The sequence below is a fragment of the Sarcophilus harrisii genome, chromosome 6 (genome assembly GCF_902635505.1).
Source record: "Sarcophilus harrisii chromosome 6, mSarHar1.11, whole genome shotgun sequence".
Taxonomy (NCBI): domain Eukaryota; kingdom Metazoa; phylum Chordata; class Mammalia; order Dasyuromorphia; family Dasyuridae; genus Sarcophilus; species Sarcophilus harrisii.
Genome location: NC_045431.1, coordinates 246,861,610 through 246,883,765, shown reverse-complemented (window position 1 = coordinate 246,883,765; position 22,156 = coordinate 246,861,610). Strand labels below are relative to the sequence as shown.

At 36.2% G+C, this 22,156-nt stretch overlaps 1 pseudogene; it reads left to right on the top strand.

The window, feature by feature from the left end:
- Positions 1–414: 414 nt before the first annotated feature.
- Positions 415–10,017, top strand: LOC116420104 (annotated as a pseudogene).
- The last annotated feature ends 12,139 nt before the right edge of the window (positions 10,018–22,156 follow it).

Below are 22,156 nucleotides of genomic sequence, written 5' to 3'. Positions count from 1 at the left end.
GGGAGAGAAAATATGAAAGGAGTGGGAAAGGAAAAGTTTTAAAGATGAAAACATATGTGTTATCAATGGTGACTGAATACCAGAGAGCACAATAGAAGGGATGGGTAGCTCTAGAATGGAACATTGTGGGAGTTGGGTTAAAAGTGATGGGAATAATTTGAATAATTAGAGGCTGTGGTTCAGAATCATTAAGAAAAGGAGCTTGCAACTGAATGTATGCTTATTAATCATTGATAAATGAATTCTGGGGGTTATCAGTATTCTTAGGGGCTTGCCTTCAGAGTAGAATCTTCTTAGTCATTTGTCAACTAAGAGGAAGGGACTAAGGAGAGAATCAGATGGAATGTTATTTTTTCTCTTGCATACTATCTAGACCAGGCCAGCAGAACATTGGAGAGAATAGAGAGGAATGACATGCAGGAGTGTGCCAATCCAGGAAATATACAAAAGGAACAAAGAGTAATAGAGCCTTCCTCTCTGTTCCATCATGAAGAGGTACAAGAGACCAGAAGGAAATGGAAGGAAATCTCTCCCTCCCCTGAAACCTTGAAGATGCCAGATTAGAAATCTGGGGATAGGAAGGAATGGTATCTCTCTTTCTCGTTTGCAATCAGGAAGAGTTGAGATGAATTTCAAGCTGAATTCGATTAAACATTGCAAAAATAAATCATCCTTAGGTCCTAGGTTATATGAACTAAATATATAAATAGAGAAGAGAGACAGAGACAGAGAGACAGAGAGAGACAGACAGACAGACAGAGAGAGAGAGAGAGAGAGAGAAGAGAGAGAGAGAGAGAGAGAGAGAGAGAGAGAGAGAAGGCATCTTATGAAGCTCCTTCTATGACGCATTTATTGTTCTGATGCACAAATCAGTAGACATAAATTAGGAAAAGAAAAAGTAGACCTATATCAGAAGTGAACCTTACTATAAGAATACTGATTAAAACATGATCACAGAGGCCATAGCTGTGTATTCAAGAAATCATGTTTATTTATCAAGTTGGATTTATGCCAGAAATTCAAGGATATTTCAAATTTAGGGGAAATAGAAATATAATTATATTAATAGCAAACACAATAGAAACTAATTATGTAAAATTCGAAATTGAGAGGATGCCCATCAATTGGAAAATGACTCAATAATCTACAGACAATGTATGTATTTGTGATAGAATATCATCGTCTTATGGAAAATGATGAGCAGGATGCTCTCAAAAAAAAATATGGAAAATCCTCCATCAACTTAAGCAAAATGAATTCTACTGCATACAAATTAATAGCAATGTTCTGGGATGACCAACAGTAAATGACTTTGCAATTCTTAGTAGTATAATCATCCATAATTATTCTGAAGGGTTTATGATTAAAAATCCTATTTATACCAAGAGAAGGAACTGATTGTGTCAGAATACTAAATGAAGCATATATTCTCATTCTCTCTCTCTCTCTCTCTCTCTCTCTCTCTCTCTCTCTCTCTCTCTCTTCCTCCATCCATCCATCCCTTCCTTCCTTTGCAGATGAGGATAAATATGAACTTGGTGAATAATATTTTCTTCTTCATTATCCAAATATTTGTATATGGTGATAGCGCATAACAGTAGAGGATGCTGACAACTGAGTTAATCAGTACCCTGGAATCAATGAACAAATCCAGGACCTCATATTTGTAGGGTGTTCAACTTAAAAGCCTAGATTTTACTGTAAAGATAAAAAAGAGGCCATGCAGTTCTATGGCTTTATTTTACAGATGACAAAGTAGAGGTTCAGAGTGGTTATCACTGGGTAAAATCCCAAAGACTAGGAATGTGAGATCTGGGATAAACTCATTGTTAGATGATAAGGAAACTTGGAGATTATGTACTGTAACTCTATTACTTTACAAAAGGAAAAAGTGAGAAAAATACTATGTAAAGGAGAGTGAAAACATGATTATGACAACAACATTCACCCAAGCTCTGCATTTTGAATGCTAGGTCTGTGCTTTATTCCTCAAGATCAAAAAGAATGAAGTCTCTTTAGAACAGAACTATGAAATGAGGCATCCCCTGTGATGAGTCATCTAGAGGAATAAATTAATTCATATTCATTCTCTCTCTCTCTCTCTCTCTCTCTCTCTCTCTCTCTCTCTTCCTTTGCAGCTTTGGATAAAGAAAAACTTGGTGAGTAATATTTTCTTCTTCATTATCAAAATATTTGTATATGGTGATACAACCTACCAGTGGAGGCTGCTGGCAATTGAGTTGAACAGGAGATCCTGAGTCAATGAACTAATTCACTTCCTTGTATTTTAGAGAAAAGAATTTGACAACCTAGATTTTTCTGTAAAGTATTTGTTTTCTCAAAACACTAATTCGTTGAAAAAAGAATAGACATTTTTTTAAAAATCAACACATTATACATGGAAAATTAGAAGTGACCTAATCAGCCAAGCAGTTCTACGGCTTCATTTTGCCAGTCAGAAAGTAGCATTTGAGAGGCGTTATCACTGTGTAAAGTCCCTAAATATCATAAAGGTGGATCTGGAAAAGAGTCAAATGGTGTTATTTGATAAGGAATCTTAGGGATTCTGTACTACAACTTAGAAAAGGAAAAAATGAGAAAAATGCTTTCCAAAGATGAGAGAAAATGATTATGAGAACATTCACCCAAGCTTTGCCTTTTGAATGAAAGGTCAGTGCTTTATTACTCAACATCAACAATAGTGAAGACCCTTTAGAACAGAAGTATGAAATGAGGCATCCCCTATGTTCTAAATGAATAATCCAGAGAAATGAATTCTCCCTCTCCCTTTCTCTCTCTCTGTCTCCCTTCCTCCCTCCCTGTTTCTGTCTCTATCTCTCTCCCCCATCTCTTTCCCATCTCTCTCCTACCTCACTCCCATCTCCCTCCCACCTCTCTCCCTTTCTCTGTCTCTTTGTCTGTCTCTCTGCCTCTTTCCATCTGTCTCTGGCTTGATTTCACCGTTTCTGTTCCACACACTCTTTGAAGGTGTGAATAAAGGTGAAGTTGGTGAGTAACATGTTCTTCTGAATTAACCTAATAGTTGTATATGGTGATACAACATACCAATAGAATATGCTGGCAACTGAGTTGATCAGAAGACTCAGAATCAATGGACAAATACAGGACCTTGTATTTGTAAAGAGTTCAATTCGATAGCCTAGATTTTCATGTAAAATATTTGTTTTGCTAAAACATTGATTCATGGAGGAAAAAAATGGATATTTTGAAAAATGTCAGTCAATTGGAGCACTATTAAATGAGGCATCTTGTGGAAATTGGTAAAACAATTGCATTATAGATGGAAAATCTAAAAAGGCCATGCAGTTCTATGACATCATTTTATAGATAAGAAAGTAAAGGTTCAGAGCAGTTATCCCTGTGTAAAGATAGCATAGAGTATGAATGTGAGAGCTGGAATGGGCTGAAACATTGTTCAATATTAAGGAAACTTAGAAATTACATACTACAACTCTATCACTTTAAAAAAGGAAAATGGTTTTTAAAGCTGAGAGAATCAATGATTAGGAGAATATTCACCCAAACCATGCCTTTTGAATGTTGCATCAGTGCTTTATTCCTCAACCTCAGTAAGAGTGAAGACTCTAGTACAGAACGATGAAATAAGACATCACCTGTGTGGGAAATGAGCAATCCAGAGAAACAAATTCATTCACTCTCTCTCTCCCTCACTCTCTCCTTCCCTCCTTCCTTCCCTCTTCCCCTCACTCCCTCCTTCTCTCTCTCTCTCTCCTTTCCCATCTCTCTCTCTCTCTCCCTGCTTCCTCCTTACATCTCTCCTCTCCCTCTCTTTCTAACACTCCCCCACTCTCTTTTTCTCTCTGTCCATCTGTCGTCACTCTCATTCTCCATTGTTCTGTCTCTCTGTCTCCGTTTTTATCTCTTTCTCTCTTTTTCCTTGTATCATTCACCCATCCCTCAGGTGTGAGCAAAGATGCACTTGGTGAGTAATAACTACTTTAATATTTTCAAATATTTGCACTTGGTGATTCTATATAACAGGGAAAAATAAAAGGAAATGAAATTATTTTTGTGGCCATAACTTCAACGGAGGGAGAAAACGTCTCTCCCAACATCATAAATGAAGTAATTTGAAAATACCCCAATGTTCTATGTTCTTTAACTCATAATTCAGAGTTTTCCTCAAGATCAAGAAGAATCAATATTTTGGATAATTAGAAAAGACACTTGAATTGTACCAAATGGACATTCCAAGAAAGCTAATTTATCTCACTCTGTCAATGTGTTTTTCTCTTTCTTCTCCCTGTCTCTTTCCCCCACCCCTCAGGAATGACAAAAGATGCAACAGGTATGTAATAGCTTCTTCATTATTGAAATACTTCCATGTGGCAATAATTTGGAGTAGGGCAGTATCCAGGGAAATATGCTAATGAATATGGCCCACAAGTCAATGTACCCATATAACCTACACTTTAATTGTGTGTTTTGATTTTCCTCTGATGAGTTTTGTATTATTTTGCAAAAGTGTACTTCTAAATTAATTGACAAAATAATCGATATTTTGAAAAAATAATTGAAGGGGAAGCACTGGGAAGTGAGGGAAAGTCCGTGTAATTTTAGTTTTATATGTTTCAATTTGGACATGACCTTTGTGGCTAGTCAGTCCTTACCATTATGAATGAGAAAATAGATTGTTGTGTTATCACTTCAAAAAGGGAGCAAAGCTATTCAGTATAAGATCTGAGATCAAATCACATATGTTTTGCTGGGAAACATCTTAAAGTTTACATGGATAAATCCTTTTTTACTTTGCAAATGAAATAAAAAAGGGAAAATGTCTTTACCAAGATTGTAAGCTTATGTAATTTGAAAAGCATTCTCTGTTCTATGTGATTAACACAAATTCGATGTGCCTACTTCAAGATCAAGAAACCTAAATATTTAGGTAAATAGGCAAAGTAAAAGTTGCAAATGGCTAATATATAGAAGCTAATTTTCCCTCTCTACTATGTCTCAATATCTGTGATTCTCTCTGTCCTCATCTCTCTTTCTTCTACTTTTCAGTGGTGAACAAAGGTGCAATGGGTGAGTCATAACCTCTTCATTATTATCTAGTGATATGCATATGGAAATATTATATAGCTATGGAAAGTTTCAGAAAATGACCTGTTCAGTATGACCTTCCCACCAATGCAATCACCTAACCTCAACTTTTAGAAAGAGCAGATTTTGTCCATTTTACTTTTCCTCTAAAATCTTTATTTTCCCTAATAGAGTTTTTCGCTAATTAATTGACGTAATAATGGAAATTATGGAAAAAAATCAGTGAATGGGAAGCATTGAGGCATAACATATCTAATGCTAGTCAGTATGATCTTAGTTTTATAGATTTAATGTTGGAAGTATCCTTAGTGTCTGATCAGTCCATAGTTTTATATATGAGAAAACTGATCCACAGTGATGCGATCAATTATTGACTTTCTTCTTTTTCTCTTTCTCCCCAGATATTTATAATGACAGACATAGCAAGTTAAAGATTTTCACCATTTTTATACAAATAAAAATGGGGAGACTGAATGCTTTGGAAAAATTCTCATTTCTTTGTGTTGTTGATTTTACAAAAAAGAAACTCCTGAGAGACAAAATATTGTCATCTCAAAAATTGAGTGAGTCAAGACACATTTAGGCAGGCACTGTGCTAAGTTTTGGGGATATAAAGATAGAGAGTTATGCTTAAGATACGGCATAGAAGTAATTACAAGTATATCATAGAGTCATGAGGGATGGCAGGATATGAAGAACTCTAAACTAAATTTGGAAGTTTAATTAAACAAAGGCAGAGAAAAAAATTGGAAAATAATTAGTTAAAAGGCATGCAAAAATTGATTTTTTATACTAGTGAGACCTTACTCCCAGCCTTTCAGAAAAATGTGTCAATAGTTAATGATCCTTATTGTGCAGAAGTAAATTTACTACAAAATAGCTTATTTTATTTGTGCTTTGAATATATTTTACTAATTGCTTCTATTTTGGGGGGAGAATCTAGTTATGAATTATAATTTTTATTATTATTATTAATAATCTCCATGTGGCTAGGTGCAGACTTTCTAATGAGCTGAAAATATGAGAATAGGGATCCTAATTCTTAATAGAACTCAAGAATGACTAGAGCTGAGTGTGAGTAATCAATAATGACTGGGTAAAAGATGGAGAATGGTTCAGGTCCCAGCCCCTGTGGTTGCAGCTAAATTGAGCCTCTTTACCTTGTGCTGGAATTTTAATCATATTTCCTCTTTTGGTTTTGTTTCAGACTTGCAAACTGCCCAGAAATACAGAGGTAAACTGAAGAGACTAGAAGCAAAATGGGAGGGGAGCACAAAATGTCTTTGAACTAGGTCTGAGATTATCTTGCCCTGCAAGCTCCATTTAATTCAACAGTGTTGGATGACAGAGAAGAATCTAATACCTCCCAAATACTCATTGAAAGAAGCTTAATAACAGCCAAGACTAGGAAGATGAGAGTTCCACTGTACGTTGTGTACATCGGAAGTATTAGTGATTTTAGTTGTGGGTGCCATACATTAGGAAAAACATTTATAAGTTAAGACTCCAGGGAAGGGAGTTGTTAAGGGCCTTAAATTGATGGCAAGTGAGAACCTGTTTAATAAACTGTGGATATTTAAGCTAGACATGTTGGGAAAGCTTGGTGGTACACTGAATTGCACATTGGACATGGAGTCAAGAAGATCTCAGTTCAAATCCAACTAAATATGATGTTGGGCAAGTCATTTAGCTTCAGTTTACCTCATTTCTTCCACTGTAGAATGGAGATCATAATGGGGATTCTCTACCTTTCAAGGTTGTTGTGAAGATGAAATGAGATAATTATAAAGCATACTATATATATATGAGGATTGCAAATAGCAGGTGCTATATAAAATCCTAGCTATATTTTTTAATATAAATGAACATATTTAAGTTGTTCAAGTATTCGAAAACTGCCATGTGAAATAGGGATTATAATTATTCTGCTTGGACAGAAAGCAGATGGAAAAAATGGATGAAATAAGTAAGAGGTAAAGAAAAACTTGACAATTACAGATCACTATAAGGCAAAAGGATGGTCTGAAGACAAAGTGGTGGAGGGTGGAGTGTTGATTTTAGGGTCAAGGGTATGGGCTACAATTCTCCCTCTGTTATTTAACCAGCTTTTGTTAAATACATTCAAACTCTGCAGGCTTTGGTTGCCTCATCTGTAAAAAGTGTGTGTATGTGGGCAGCGAAATAAGTTGGCTTCCCAGGTCCCTTTTAACTAAAATCTATGTCCCACTATTCCCTAAATTGAGGTCTTTGTTTCATTCTCTGTTTTGTATCCTCAGAGTTTAGCACAGTAACTTGTTTATAGCAGATGATTAAGAAATGGTTGTAACTTGATTTAATGCAGTACTTAGTATAGTTTGGCTCAAAGTAAGCATTTAATTCATGTTTGTTAATCTACTGACTAACAATATAGTGAACATCCTTATTTGAAGTAGTTCTCTTTCAGTTGCACATTGGGCTGAAAGGCCTCAAGTTCTTCTAACTGAGATTTTGTGATTCTATGAAAAACAGTTCATATTTATATAGAATTTTAAGGTTTTGAAAGAATTTAATTATTTTGTTCGATTTTATTTTATATATCCCTTCTTGACCTCTCTTCTCTTGGTTTTTGTAACAATATACTATTATTTGACATCCCTTTCCCCTTATTCTTTTTCTCTTACCTCTCTAACTGTTCCTTCCTAATACAATAAAAGGAACCCTAACCTAGAAAGTATATGGAGGCATGATTTCAAGGAAGTGTAACTATATCATAATAGAAATAAAATAGATTCAGCAGCTCAGGGACATACTGGACTCAGCAAGACTGAGTTCAAAATTGGTTTCAAATAATGGCTGTGTTACCAGAGGCAAGTCAGTTAACTAGTTTGCCTCAGTTTCCTCAGTTGCAAATGGGAACAATATAGCAACAACCTTCCAGTTTTGTTGCGTAGGTAATATGACATACTATTTGTACCTTAAAGCAAGTTATTTTTATTTGCTTGTGTGTGTATGTGTGTGTTTGATGGTAATGGGGGCAGTAAATGTAGATGGAAACAGACATTCCTCTGAGATAGGGAAAATCAGACAGAGCACATAAAATACAAGCATATATTGAAGAGAAAAGGGAAGGTGAAAGATGTTTGGCCAGATGATCTTGCATTTTTCAACAAAATTGGTGGGAAGGCATTGACTCACTGTTAATGTGCCTGTCTCTGGAGGAGAGTTTGGGGCCTTGAACTTGGAGGCGATTTGAAATATCCAGCAGCTGGGAAATATGATCTAGGGAATTATCAAGAGATGAAAGACCATTAAATAAAGGATATCATTGGGAGGTCCAGTTGAAGCCAGAGAGCATAGTTGTAGGCTCTTGTTTCGAACACTGGGATTGAATGTGTATGTTTCATTGCAGTGGATGTCACTTTCAGTGCCGCCACAGCTCGTCCTTTCCTCCTTCCTCGAATGGATGAAAAAATCTCTCAAAAAAACAACCCCAAGCTCATTGGGGACTTAGAGACCTTGTACTGTGTGCTGGGCAAGGACAGATTCACTTCAGGACAATACTATTGGGAGGTACAGGTAGAAGATACGATGAAGTGGACCGTGGGAATCGGTAAGGACTCAGTCGTGAGAAAAAAGGAATGCTCAATCACACCAGGAACTGGGTTCTGGACTATCTCTCTGAAGAAAGGGAATGAGTACTGGGCTCTCTCTAACCCTCCAACCCGTCTCCACTTGGGAGTGGCCCCCAAGATAGTGGGGATTTTCCTGGACTATGAAGCTGGCTGCATCTCTTTCTACAATGTGACCGATGATTCCCATATCTACACCTTCCAGGATACCTTTAGGGAGGCCCTACGGCCTTTTATCTACCCTCGTGCCCTCTTTCCATAGGAAAACATTGTCCCTATTACCATTCCCCAAAGGCAGGGGATTCTCAAGCCTTGCAAACTTCCTAAAACCAAGAGAGGCTGGAAATTTTTTTGAATAAGCAGATAAGGGCTCTTGAGGAGTCATCGTATCCACAATCCTCAGTACAAATGTACTTGCCTTTCAAATTTGTTTGAGGACATTGAATCTTTAGGAGCTTCAGTCAGCACAGGCTGAGAATTCTCCCACTTGTCCTCCTTTCATATGCACATCTTCTCGCCTCCATTTGGTACAAAGCCTTTCCAGGACTACTTAGTCCCTTGTAGAGCTCACCCATGGTTCCAAGAAGCTGTAGCATCCACAGCAGGGTAACAACTTCTTGGAAGATGGGCTAAACCAGGTTGCAGGTTACTGATGGGACTCAAACTTCTTGCTGAGTTAGAGAGATCTGTATCCTAAGAATAGAAAGATGACTTCAGAGGAATGGGCAGAAGAGAACAATTTGTTCAGTGGCCATGAAGGCAGCTAAAGTGTTTCTGTGGAGATTAGACATCAGAGGTAACAAGATCATCTGCTGTCTCCCGGGCCATCATCAATCATCTTGACTTTTGTCTTGCCTTTAGACTTCAATTATTCTGGAAGAGAGAAGAAGGATGATGACTTTGTACAACTCTGACTCAGTGAAATCCAATAACTCTCAAATTAAAATATCACATTTCATCAGTCCCCTCTGCAAATAAAGGATAATCACCAACAGCATCCTCCTAATCTGTTTCAACCCTGGAAATTCCTAGTGTACCTTTTCTATAACAGCTTTATTTGTTTTATAGCTTTTTAACAATGGTCTTAAAAACACAGTTATGCATTAGATGTTAGCCCATGGATCAAGGAACCCCTACGTGTTTTCCAGGCAGAAGCATGATTTATTTTTATGGGAAATACATCTATATATATGCAGTTGCATTTTTCAGTTGGTATCCAGTTTAAATGAGATCTTCACCATCCATATCATAAATCTGTTCAATTATATTAGTAAACACATAGAAGCTTTCTAGAGTTATCTGACAGTGGACAATAAAGTTCATAAAACTTATCCTATATTTTGATCAATAATTCCATTGTTAGGAAATAGCCTGATGGTAATGTTAAAATAAAAACAGAATGTCTTCAAAATTTTTCATAGCCACATTATGTGTATTTACAAAAACCTAGCAATGACCTTAAATCTGGGGCATGTACTCATTTCCTTCATTTTGTTTTGTCTCATACAATTTATCTTTTTCAGTATGGATTTCACTCAGTTGACAATGCTCACTGTAAGACTGGGATAAGTGCTATAGTCAGTGGGAAGAGGAGATATATGTATGACACACATATGTGTGTATATATATCTATATATATACTACATATGTATGCATGCATACCTGCCACATGTGGTCAAAGGACCTCTGAAGGAGCATTTCTTCCTTTGATATTTCTTAGCATCCTGTGTCTTCTTGTCATTCACTCTACTCCTTTTCCTGGTCCTGGTCCCCATTAAATTCTCCTCTCTGCTTGATTTCTCCCTTCTTTTCTTTGTTTCTCCCTGCTGCTGTTGATCCCCATTCCAGCTGATCTGAGCCTCTCATTGTCTCTTTTTGACTGTTGCTACTGCTGCCACTATGGGGATTATATAACATCACCCTGTAAAGAGGAACTGCAGAAGGTTTTAAATGAGAAACTGGAGTGCTTAGATCTAATCTTCAGTATTATTTGATATTTACTGAAAATCAAAAGGTACCTGGTAGTTGAATTGTTATGAAGGTCTAATGAGAAATGGTTTAGTTCAAGAATTTTGAAAGGTTAAAATTATGATATAAAAACAAAAAGAAGAAACAAAGGAGAAATAAGAAAAAAGAGAAAGCAGTGAAGGAAAAGAAAGGAGAAAGAAAAGGAAAACAAGAAGAATCCTAGCCATGGATATAATGACTCCTGGCTCCTTCCTTACTGACCAGATGCACATTTATGTCTCCATCATCCTTAAAATACTTTAACGTGGCTCTACCATGCTTTCAGGTTATAGTATTTTCTCTTATCTCCTTAGCAAAGGCTACAAGCTCATTTTCTCCACTTCTCTCCCTTCCCTTTGCTTTATGCTTTGTGATCTTCATTCCAACCTTGTTACCAAAACTACTCTATTCAAAGATTTCCAATAATCTCTTAGGCATTTATTCTGGTGGCCTTTTCTCCATCTTCATCCTCCTTGTCCTCTGTGCAGACTTTGCTATGGTTAATTGCTGCCTCCTTCTGGATGCTGTGTTCTTGCTGGCATTTCATGACATTGACCCTTCCAATCTCCTATCCATCTGATCACTCCTTCTCAGTCATCATCAGTCATCATTCTGTTCTCCAAGACTATATGTTCTTGAGTCCAAACCAATTCCATCTGATGCAGTAAATATTTATTAAGTGACTCTTATGTGTGAGAAACTAAGTGCTGGGAGTACAATTGCTAAAAAATAAAAACAATTTTTGCTCTCAAGAAACTTCCAATCTAAAAAGGGAAACAACACACAAAAGGAACCAGGCAATGAGGAGTAGTACAAATAGAAACATAGGAGGTTCTCACTGTTGGAGCATCCTTTGCCGAAATGAAACAAGGCAAGACAGCAGATTTAAAGTAGGAGTATATATATATATGGAATTTTTGTCTTTTCTCTCTTCATCTCCTTATCATTTGTCTGAGTGACCCATTGTTAATGCTTCCCTGTTCCCAATGCCATCCATCTACTCTGTATAATATCTTGTATGTACATGGTTATTTATACAGTTTCTCTACCAATGGAAATTTTAGGATAGAGACAGATTTTTTTTTGAGCTTTCTTACCCAGCACTAGTACAATATTTTATACAGTAAATACTTAGTAAATGCTTATGTACTGATTGACTGTGATTTTGTCAAACCTGTTTTGTGCTGAATAGTGCTTTTGTATGTTCTCTAAATGTTCTCTAGACATCCGATGATTAGCTCATTTTTTCCATGGCTAGGACTTTTCTCATTTTCCTTTTTTTCCCCTCTTCTTTCTTCTCTTCTTTCACTACTTTCTCATTTTTCTTATTCTCCTTCTCTTTCTTTTGTATTTAGACCAAATTTTTAATTTTTCAAAAATCTTGAATTAAAACTTTTCTCATTAGACCTTCATAACAACTCAACTACCAGGCAGCTTTTAATTTTCAGTACATGTTATTATATTTATTAGATAAATGAGAAAATTGAGACAGAGAGACAAAAAGACTGGGACTTGCTTTATTCATCTGTAATTGAGAGATTTGGACTAACTGGCCTCTGGGGCCACTTCTAGATCTAGATTTTTGACATTCTATGATCTTATAATTGGCTTTGGGATAGGTAAAAATAATTCATTGCAAGTTCACAAAGGGTCTTTAAATATTGAGATTGATTATATGCTTTTTGTAGTGGTGCCCTATGAAAAGGTATACTTGCTACTGAGAATATGGCTTCTTCCAGTGGGGAAGAATCAATAGTATCTGTATTTCATATGGGATAACCCCAACTCTTACAATTTCTCTATATAAACTTAGGTAAAACATTCTAGGTTTGAATTTATATATTAACAAATATTTTTACCATTGTTCTAAAAATGAAAATTAACAAAGTTTATGAAATTGAATTGGTTCTTTATGCTATTTATTCATATGCCATCTACATGCCATTGTGACTAGAGGAGAAGTCGAGTTCTCAAAGACTAAGCCAGTAAAGTACAGCATATGTCCAGTAGTAGATTGGAACCTGAAGTTCAGTTTAGCTATGTTTGAAGATGAGCTATTAGATGGCACAGTGAATCGACCACTTGACCTAAAGTTGGGAACATCTTAGTTAAAATCTGATCTCAGACATCTACTAGGTGTGTGACTCTAGACAAGTCACTTAAATCCTGCTTGCATAAAGCTGGAGAAAAAGTGGCAACCATTTTAGTATTTTTGCCAAGAAATCCCGTGGATAGTTGTGGTCACAAAGACTTGGACATGATTAAAAACCAGTAGCAACAAAGTTTGGATACGCACAGTCAGAAGCTTATCCAGTTAGATACAGAGTATTTTTTAAAATTGAATATATATGTGTATATGTGTGTGTTTTTATGGGATATATTTTATTCATCCATCTACTAAGACACAGAAGGCCTATAATTTCCATTAATACTATGAAGTCATGGTAAGACGATGAAGTCACAAATTTTTTCATATATTGAAACCTCTATGACGATAAACACTTACAGTTACCTTTTGATTATATATGGTAAGACAAATGTTAGAAAGGGAAGTTTTTGAATGTGAAAATGAAATCAATAACGCTCCAGTGATCTCAAAAGAATTTATTGTCAGGGCCTGTGTCTATATCAGCAAATGAGGAGGAGAATAGTCCATTCTGAAGAGCATCCTTTTAAATATTGTACTTTAATATTCTTTCTCTGGTTTCTTCATTTTTGAAGATTTTTCTTGCTTAAGGTCTAGATTCCTAGGCTAAGAATCTTTCTGTCTGTCCACATTAGCATTCTGGATTTCTTTTTACTCTTCGGTTTTGAATGGCTGAGACTCTGATTTGCAGATGAACCACAGCAGCATCCAGTGCCTTCTTCATCCCCATGATGGTCATGTCTTTTTTTTGTAGCTTTTCCTGCCTATTTCACCTTCTTCATCTGCTTCTTTCTCTTGACATCTTTATCTCTCTGTGAAGTTAACTGAAAGTAGGCTTCAAACAGTCCTGTCTACTCAGAAGAGTTTGCTGAGTCTCTCATAGAAAGAACCATGATTGGGGTGGCCAAGTGAGAGGCCAGATCCAGCTGAAGTATCCCTTTTTGCTGTTTTTCCTGAAATGGAACTGGCAGAAGGGCAAGAATTACTTATATACAAAGATATTGACATAGTGATGCTCCATGTAGGCTCAACAGGGGCAGCAGAAGACTAACTAATGAAATATTTTTTTTTTGATGAGAGCTTTTTAAAATGCCGTACTATCACATACAATGGAGTATAACAGAAGGACATCAAAAGGGGCAGAGTCATTTAATTCTGACAACAGCTTCGTGAGTTTAATGCTCTGGTTGGACACATTTCCTCCTAATCCCCAATGAGGAGAATTTGGGCCAAAAGGTCACTGTGGGAGTGTTGGGGGGTTGAATACTTGTACAGTATTTCTAATTTCCATTAAATGGTTTCTCCTGGTGAGTATAACACATTTCTCCCTCAAAACCCCATAGTTCCTTATACAAATAAAATTTCAGGTCCAGTGAAAAAAATATAATATATATTACAAATATCTCTACCACTTTATATAAATGTATATATGTACATATATATTGTGTATATGAAGACAAACACACAAAATACATATACTGCACACATAGAATGAAAACAATGTATCTATATGTTTGCACATGTATGCATAACTACTGCCATCTAAATTTAAATAGACACATATGTGTGTAGACATATGGACACATGTTTATGCATATATATGTGTATGTAACATACATATATACACACATACAAATACATGATGATGAATACAGAGGTGAATCATATTTAAAATAACAATCAAAGACATTGGAGCTGAGCATTTCAGTTCTTTAGATGTCAGAATGAAGAGTTTACATTTCACCCTAGAGTTAATAGAGATCCCCTGACAGTTAGGGCAGGTGCTGATGTGGTTTTAATGGGCTTTCAGAATTCTGAAAATCCACAATATATGAAATTGGCTAAAGACAGAATGCATAGCATGGATTTTTCTCTGGACAAAAAGCAATTCTAGTCTGGGGAAAGAATGAGAACAAATATTATTAAATAATTACTATCTGGCACATTATAAATATTATTTCATTCATAAATATCAATCACTTATAAATAATATTATTTCATTTGATCTTCACAACAACACCAGGAGTTGTGCATTATTATTATCCTCATTTTACATTTGAGGAAAGTGAGGCAAACAGGGAATAAGTGACTTGTCCACGGTAACACAATTGGTAAGTGCCTAAGGTCAGCTCTTCCTGACTCTGGACCTAGTGTTCTATCCACTATCCAGCTTGCTTTCCACTTAGCCCTATCTGTTAATGTAATTATGTGTACTCTGTTAAAAGTGTCTCAATTATCACGTAAGGTTATACTTGAACTTTTTCACTTTCCTTTTCCAACAAGTCAGAAAAGACTTTCAGAAAAGAGGATTTCCAAGCCATGACAGTAGCTCTTTTGGAAGACACAATGGCCTTTCCAAACCAGGTAGTCTCGACAGCCATGTAACCTCATCATTGAGGTTGTATCCCTAAAGGGAGACATGTTTTCAGCAGCCTCAGACATTTACAAGCCAGGTGAGGTTGGGCAAGTCACTTGATGCTGTTTGCCATTTTTTCCACTTCATTTTACAGATAAGGAACTGAAGCAATCTACTCCAAGAAAACTCCAAATGGGTCACAAAGAATTGGATATGACTAAAATGACTGAACATTAGCAATAACAGTGTTCCAGTCACTGTCCTAAACACTGTGGCTACAAATATAAAAAAGTCATTGTCCTCAAAGAGTTATGTTCTAAGGGCAGAGATAAATGAGGAGCCTTGGCAATATCTGAGGTTGTTGTCAATATTTGAAAAGTCAAAAACCGAGTCGAGAAGGAAAACATTAGTCAGAGTGAGTCTCTTCCCAAAATGAAGGCTCCAGGAATAATTTACATGTAGAAAAGGGGGCTGGTGTGACAGAGGAACATTCCGGTGTTAGGTGAGCCCAGATAATGTAATCTCTTCCAGGGGGAGATGGGAGCTGAGTATGGTGACAAAATCCAGATCAGGAACAGAGCTGCCACTTGATTTAGGTAGAACAATAATCAATTTGTTTATAGGGCTTTCAAGTGTACAAAGTGCCATCTTGGCAACATCAGGTAAATATTTTATAACTGAGGATTGAAGTGGGGGACTTCTAAGGGCACCTCTAAAGTAATATGAATTGATCCCTAAAATTGGCTAAGTAAGAAAAACACGGCATGGATTTTCTATTGAGAAAAGATAACTTGAACTGACCCTTTATCGTAAATAAATGAGACTCTGTTTGAGAGACAAAGGTCCCAAGGTACACGGTCCACAAGTTTTAGGTTTCATGTTCCACTAGAGCTTGGGAGATGGCATGGTTCAGGACAGCCTGGGCAGTTTTGTGGTCTCATCAAGGGAGTGAGGTCTCTGAAGATGAGGGTTCTCTTTTAGTGAAGACTAATAGAAACTCTGACTTGTATCTGGGATTGAAGGAATCTCAGAACTTATTGAATCCATTTCCCTTTTCATTCAGATGAAGAAAATAAGTCAGAGAAGTTAAATGAGTTGCCCATAATCATAGTTACAGTGACTCTGATGGGATGATATTGAGATGGAATTCCTTTCTTCAAGATTTGTCCTTTGTCCTCTTGCTCCTGCTTCCCTGGTCAGTCTCAGGTAAGAGGGAGATGTTGCTGAATTCATAGCCATCTTGCTGGTCCCTCCAGGAAGAGATTCCCTAAGTCTCTGGGCCTTTCTATTATACCTTTTTGGTTCTAAATCTCTCTTTTTACTTTTCTTTGATATTTAATATTTTCTAAGTGAAAGAGGATGGGAGTGATTAAGAAAGAATACTTGTGTTTAGTCACATTTCTGTTTCAGATACCAATCAAGTCAATGTCTTCATATCTTCATTAGATCCTGTCATATTTGCACCTGCTCCTGACTATAGGATTTCAAAGTGATTTTGATGATCTTGATTAAAAGATATAGGCTTATTGGTCAATTCCATTTATGCTTTTCTGGAGCATCCTGAAAGTAGTGCAGGGTCTTGAGTCAGTCAAGCCATGTGTCTCTTTTCACCTTCCAGCCTCTTTACTCACCTTAAAATGAACATTGAGGGCAAATTGAATGGGGCAGATATGTGCCCTGGATTCTGCTTTAGCGAAGGCTCCCTCTTTGCCTAATTCTTTTTAATTTTTCATTTTTAGTTTTGTTGCTCGATCTTCAGTGCCCCCAATTTGGCTAAATAATTTTACAAAAAAAGTTATTTTACAAAGTCTTTATTTTTGCCACCTGGAAGGTCCCCAAGAACACTTGGCATTTGGTTGATTATATCTATTACAAAGAGAAGTGAGTTCTTTCATTAGAATATGAATTTCTAAGGGTAGGGATCATGCTTTTCCATTTTTTTTATCCCTGAGTTTAGCACAGTGCCTGCCACATAGTAAATGCTTAGCAAATGTTTGCTGATAGACTCATTACTTGTACAACTTTTGCTAAGGAGAACCAGAATATGGACACTACCATTTAACTCATTCTTCTTTCTCTTGTCCTGTCATACTCCTTCCAGCTTCACTGTAACCCCTTCATTTGACAGACAAGAAAAGTGAGGGGGATCAAGAGTTCGCAAGAACACCAAACCAAGAAATAGCAGAGCTAGGTCTTGAATTCCAGAGTAGCTCATTGTATTGCATTTCAACCCTAGACCATTGTCTCCTATCACATCATAGTGACAGCTTTCTGGCTTTATATTTATTATGACCAACCCCACTTTCAAAGTCCCATAATGAAATTCAAGGGTTGGTTGTATAATCATAGCTTTAGAAGTAAAGAGCAAGGAAGCTTTATTTAGCTAAATAAAGAGTTCATATGAAAAAGACTTTGAAACCATGGGAGTTTCAAGGAAGCTAAGAATTTGAAATGGCAGAGGAAAGTTTCATCTTGAATTGGATTACATATAAGGGCTTTAAAATGCAGATGATGATATCCACTCTATTTTCTATTCATCACCACTCATATCATATCTGGAACATGTTCACTTGTGCTAGTGGGAAATTTTAGTGTGGACATAAATCTATACTACATCCAAAATGGAGAATAGGATTTTCAAAATTATGGAATTCATGCCACCAAAAAAAAAAAATTTAGTGGGGGAAAATGGAGGTGGGAAGGGGAGGAAGAGTTGAGAAAATACTATTTGTAGTCTAGAATTTTAAGGACTGGAAAATCCATGAGAACAGATTAGATTTGCTCTCTTTGTCACTAAATAGTTAAATTAGAAAAAAAATGGATAAAAGTTGAAGGATATACAAATTTAGACTCAAGATTAGGGGGAAATTCCTAATGCTTAGAATTATTTTTTTTAAACTTGGGGGAAAAGAATGGCCTTTCCCACTAGGTGGTAAGTTATTCATCACCAGGTCTTTAATTTGAAATTATATGGTAAAGCTGTAGTAAAACTTCCTACTCGGGTTTCTATTTGTGCTAATAGCTGCAGTATAACCGAACACCACCAATATTCCTCCCAGATAAATCAAAAATACACTCAACCCCCAAAAAGTACTATTTAGACTTACAACAATCGCACAACCCAAACCCCCACTTATCACAAGACTTAAACCACCATACACAGGAGAAGATACCTTCTAGCACTTAAGAGCCTACAGTTTAAACATCTAACCATTCTCATTCCAAAATGTCAATAGTTGAATATTGAACCAACTATGTCAAATCAAGTCAAGGCAACAAGTATTATATTAAGCACCTACTCTGTGACAGACACTGTGCTAAGTGCTGGAGGTACAAATAAAGGCAAAAGACAGTTTTTTTTGTCTTTTTTTTAGTTTTCCTAATTAATTTTATTTGAAGAAACATAATAAGCAAAAAGAAAAACAGGAAAAGCAATATAAAACAAAATGAAACAAAAGAGAACATTATCATGTGTCCAGCAGAACACAACATAGTATTCAAAACATATAACAAATACCAATTTTAAAAAGTATATATACATATATATGTATTAGTAAAAGAAATTATATTCATGAGTGTCCATCTTTACTTCTTTGTAAATTATTCTTTTATTCTTTGCTGCAAACCTTACTTAGTTTATTCTTTTTCCCTTTTTCATTTCCTCTACAATCTCCAAGCAGGCTATAGTTTAAAAAGGATATATTTATATGTACATACATTAGATATATACATACATACATATACACATTAACACAGATATCTCTTCCTTTTATCCCTCCTACCACCTCCAAGAAAAGGTATATTTATATATACAGATGTTGATACACACACACACACACACACACACACACACATCTTACATACAAATATCTTTCCTATCTCTGCTGGTTCATTCATTAAATTCTGCTTCATAACTTGACTTACTATTACTTGACACACACACCCCACCTAGAGATCCCTGTCTTGTCTTCTTCCCTCACCCTTTGCTTCCCCATCCATTTATCCCTCCCCCATTATTTTTTTTTTTACAAATTTTAGAGGATGCTATACCCTTTATAGTATATATGTAGTATTGCCTATTAAACCCATTCCCAATGTAAGTAAGTTTTCAGAATTACGAGCCCTCCTCCCCCCTCTAATGCCTATGTCTATTCTTCCCCTGCACTTCATTTATATAACATGATTATTATTTTTATCTTTATTGTGACAATTTCTCTTTTGATCTTACCCTATTGTTGATGTAAATCTTAAACATGACATACATTTCCCATGGGAACAGAAAAACAATTTATCCATGTTTAAACAGTTTGTTCATGTTCAGTTCCTTTAAATTGTTCTTTTCATATTAGCTCTTATATGTTAAATTCAGGTTTGGTTGATAGAAAATCCTGAAAATCTGCAAGTTTAATGAATATTTGTTTTTTCTCATTAAAAACTATAGATAATTTTTACTGGATATGCTATTTTTGACCACAGGCCTAGTCCTTTTGATTGTCTGTAGATATCATTCCAAGACCTGTTGTCCTTTATTGTAGCTGCTGATAAGTCTTGTACAATTCTAAATGTAGCTCCAGTGTATTTCAATGTTTTTTTCCTTGTTTCTTGCAAAATTTTCTCTTTAATCTGGAGGTTTCGAAATTTGGCAATAATATTCCTATGTGTTTTCCACAAGGGATCTTTTTTGAGGTGGTGAGAAGTGGATTTTTTCTATTTCTACTTTCTCCTCATGTTCTATCACTCCAGGACAATTTTCTAGGATTATTTCCTGCATTATTGTGTCAAAGTTCTCTTTTTGGTCACAATTTTCTAGCAGTCCAATTATTCTTCTATTTTCTCTTCTTGATCTCTTTTCAAGATCTGTCATTTTTCTTATGAGATGTTTCACATTCTGTACAATTTACTCATTCTTTATAATCTGTTTTGTTATTTCTTGGTCTCTTATGGCTTCACTGGCTTCCCCTTGTCCAATTCTTATTTTCAAAGAGTTATTTTCATCTTTTAGACTCTATACCTCCTTTTATAATTGCTTAACTTTTGTTCATACTCTTCTTGTTTTTCTGGGATGGTTTAATTTTTTTCTTTAGTTTATCCCTCAATGTCTCTCATTTGATTTTGGATTTTTTTTTTAGTTCTATAGATTCTCTCTGGGCAGAGAGCCATTTCACTCTTTGAGGCAGAAGCATTTTTTTTTTACACTAAAGTGTCTTCCTGTGAAGATAAATCCTGGTCTTCCCTGTTCCCACAATATGTTTCAATGATGGGGTTCCTTCTTTTTTGTTTGTTCATTTAAAAAAATAAGAGGTATTAGTGTAAACACCTCAAATTGTGGGATGGGGGAATGGTGCCTCAAACTTCCCTTCAGCTTTCCTCTCTGACCAGGAGTCCCAAACCAAGAGCTCTCCCTTCCTGCAAGTGCACACAGCCAGCTGTGTCCCTCTCCCCCTGCCTCTCTGCACTCACTGGGTACTGGTTCCTTCTCCCCCGGGGCTATGTCTCAATAGCACAGCTGAGCTGAACATTCCCAATCAGCTTTGGGGTTCACTCTGTCATCCCAGACTCAAACCACCACTTAACAAACTGTCCAGGAGGAGAAAGTCTCTGGGGTTCCTGCTGAGGCTCCAATCCTGACCAAATAACCTAAGGGATCTCTACTTGATATTTCTGAGGAGCTAGCCTAGAGCTATTTTACACTTCAGACAAGTTAATTCTCTACCTGGGATCTTTCTTTAGATCTTCTCATGTTGTACCCAGAGGACCCCTATTTTGTCCCTAGTTTCCTTAGTTTTTCACCAGTCTATGTTTGCTCTGAGGTTCAACTTTTTTCTATTTCTGGGGGAAATCAGGAGAGCTTGAAATTTACCAACCTACTCCACCATCTTCCCAGAATTCTCCCAACAGTCCTTGTTTTCAACAAAGTCACAGTCTGAGATGGAGAGTAAACATAAAGAACTATTTGCAAACAAGATATAAACAGGATGAATTGAGGACGATTTCAGAGGGAAGGCAAAAAAAAATTGAATGAATCTTTACCATTGTATAAACTATTTCACTTCTCATAAATAAATCCCATACTGAGCTATCCAGCAGAATTTCTTGGCACCTCTATTTCTAAAAAGTCATTAAGAAGGTGTCCCTTGTTAGAGACACTGTATATAAAGCCTAAACACAGACCTGTCTAGCCAACCTCTAATCCCAACTCTGCCAACCATCCATTACCAATGCTACCAACATACTATAATTGCTTGGCCACTTCATACCATGAGGCTGTGCTCATAAAGAACTTCCTGTCTTGGCTCAGAGAATTGCATGAAATAGGAACAGAAGCCTCTTGCCATTCTAATAAAAGTGTCAAAATTCCAGCCAACTGCAACTAACTTCCACAAGAATGAAAATTGTGACCACTAGACGTTGTTATTTGGCTGGATTACTCAGATTTATCTGGGTTGGTTATTCTTTGAATCTCGTTCATATATACACACATTATCCACATACATACACAAACAAAATTAATATTTCAAGGATCTGTTAACCCATCAGTGTGGGTACTCCTTCCATTAATCAAAGTGACAATCCTTCTATGACTTAATGAAGAGCCTTTAAGAGTTATGGCCATAAAATGCATTAACTGTGATCAGCCAGGAAATGAGTCTCTAAAACTTAACTCATCTGATCCTAGAAGAAATGTTACATATCCACCCAAGTGTATCAGGATCACCAGAAATTGTATATACTCCATGGGATTAATAGAGAACATCAAGACCAAAATCACTTCATGACAGAAAAATCAAAGTAAATAATTAAATCTCTACTTCATTAGAAAATATTACTTTAGATACAGATGTATATGACAATCATAGATAGGGTTATGGCTAGATAACTGTAATGGGCTGAGTTTGAGCTGATACTGAGGTCCCAATTACATGAGGCTAGATAGCAATTGGGCTATACTCTAAT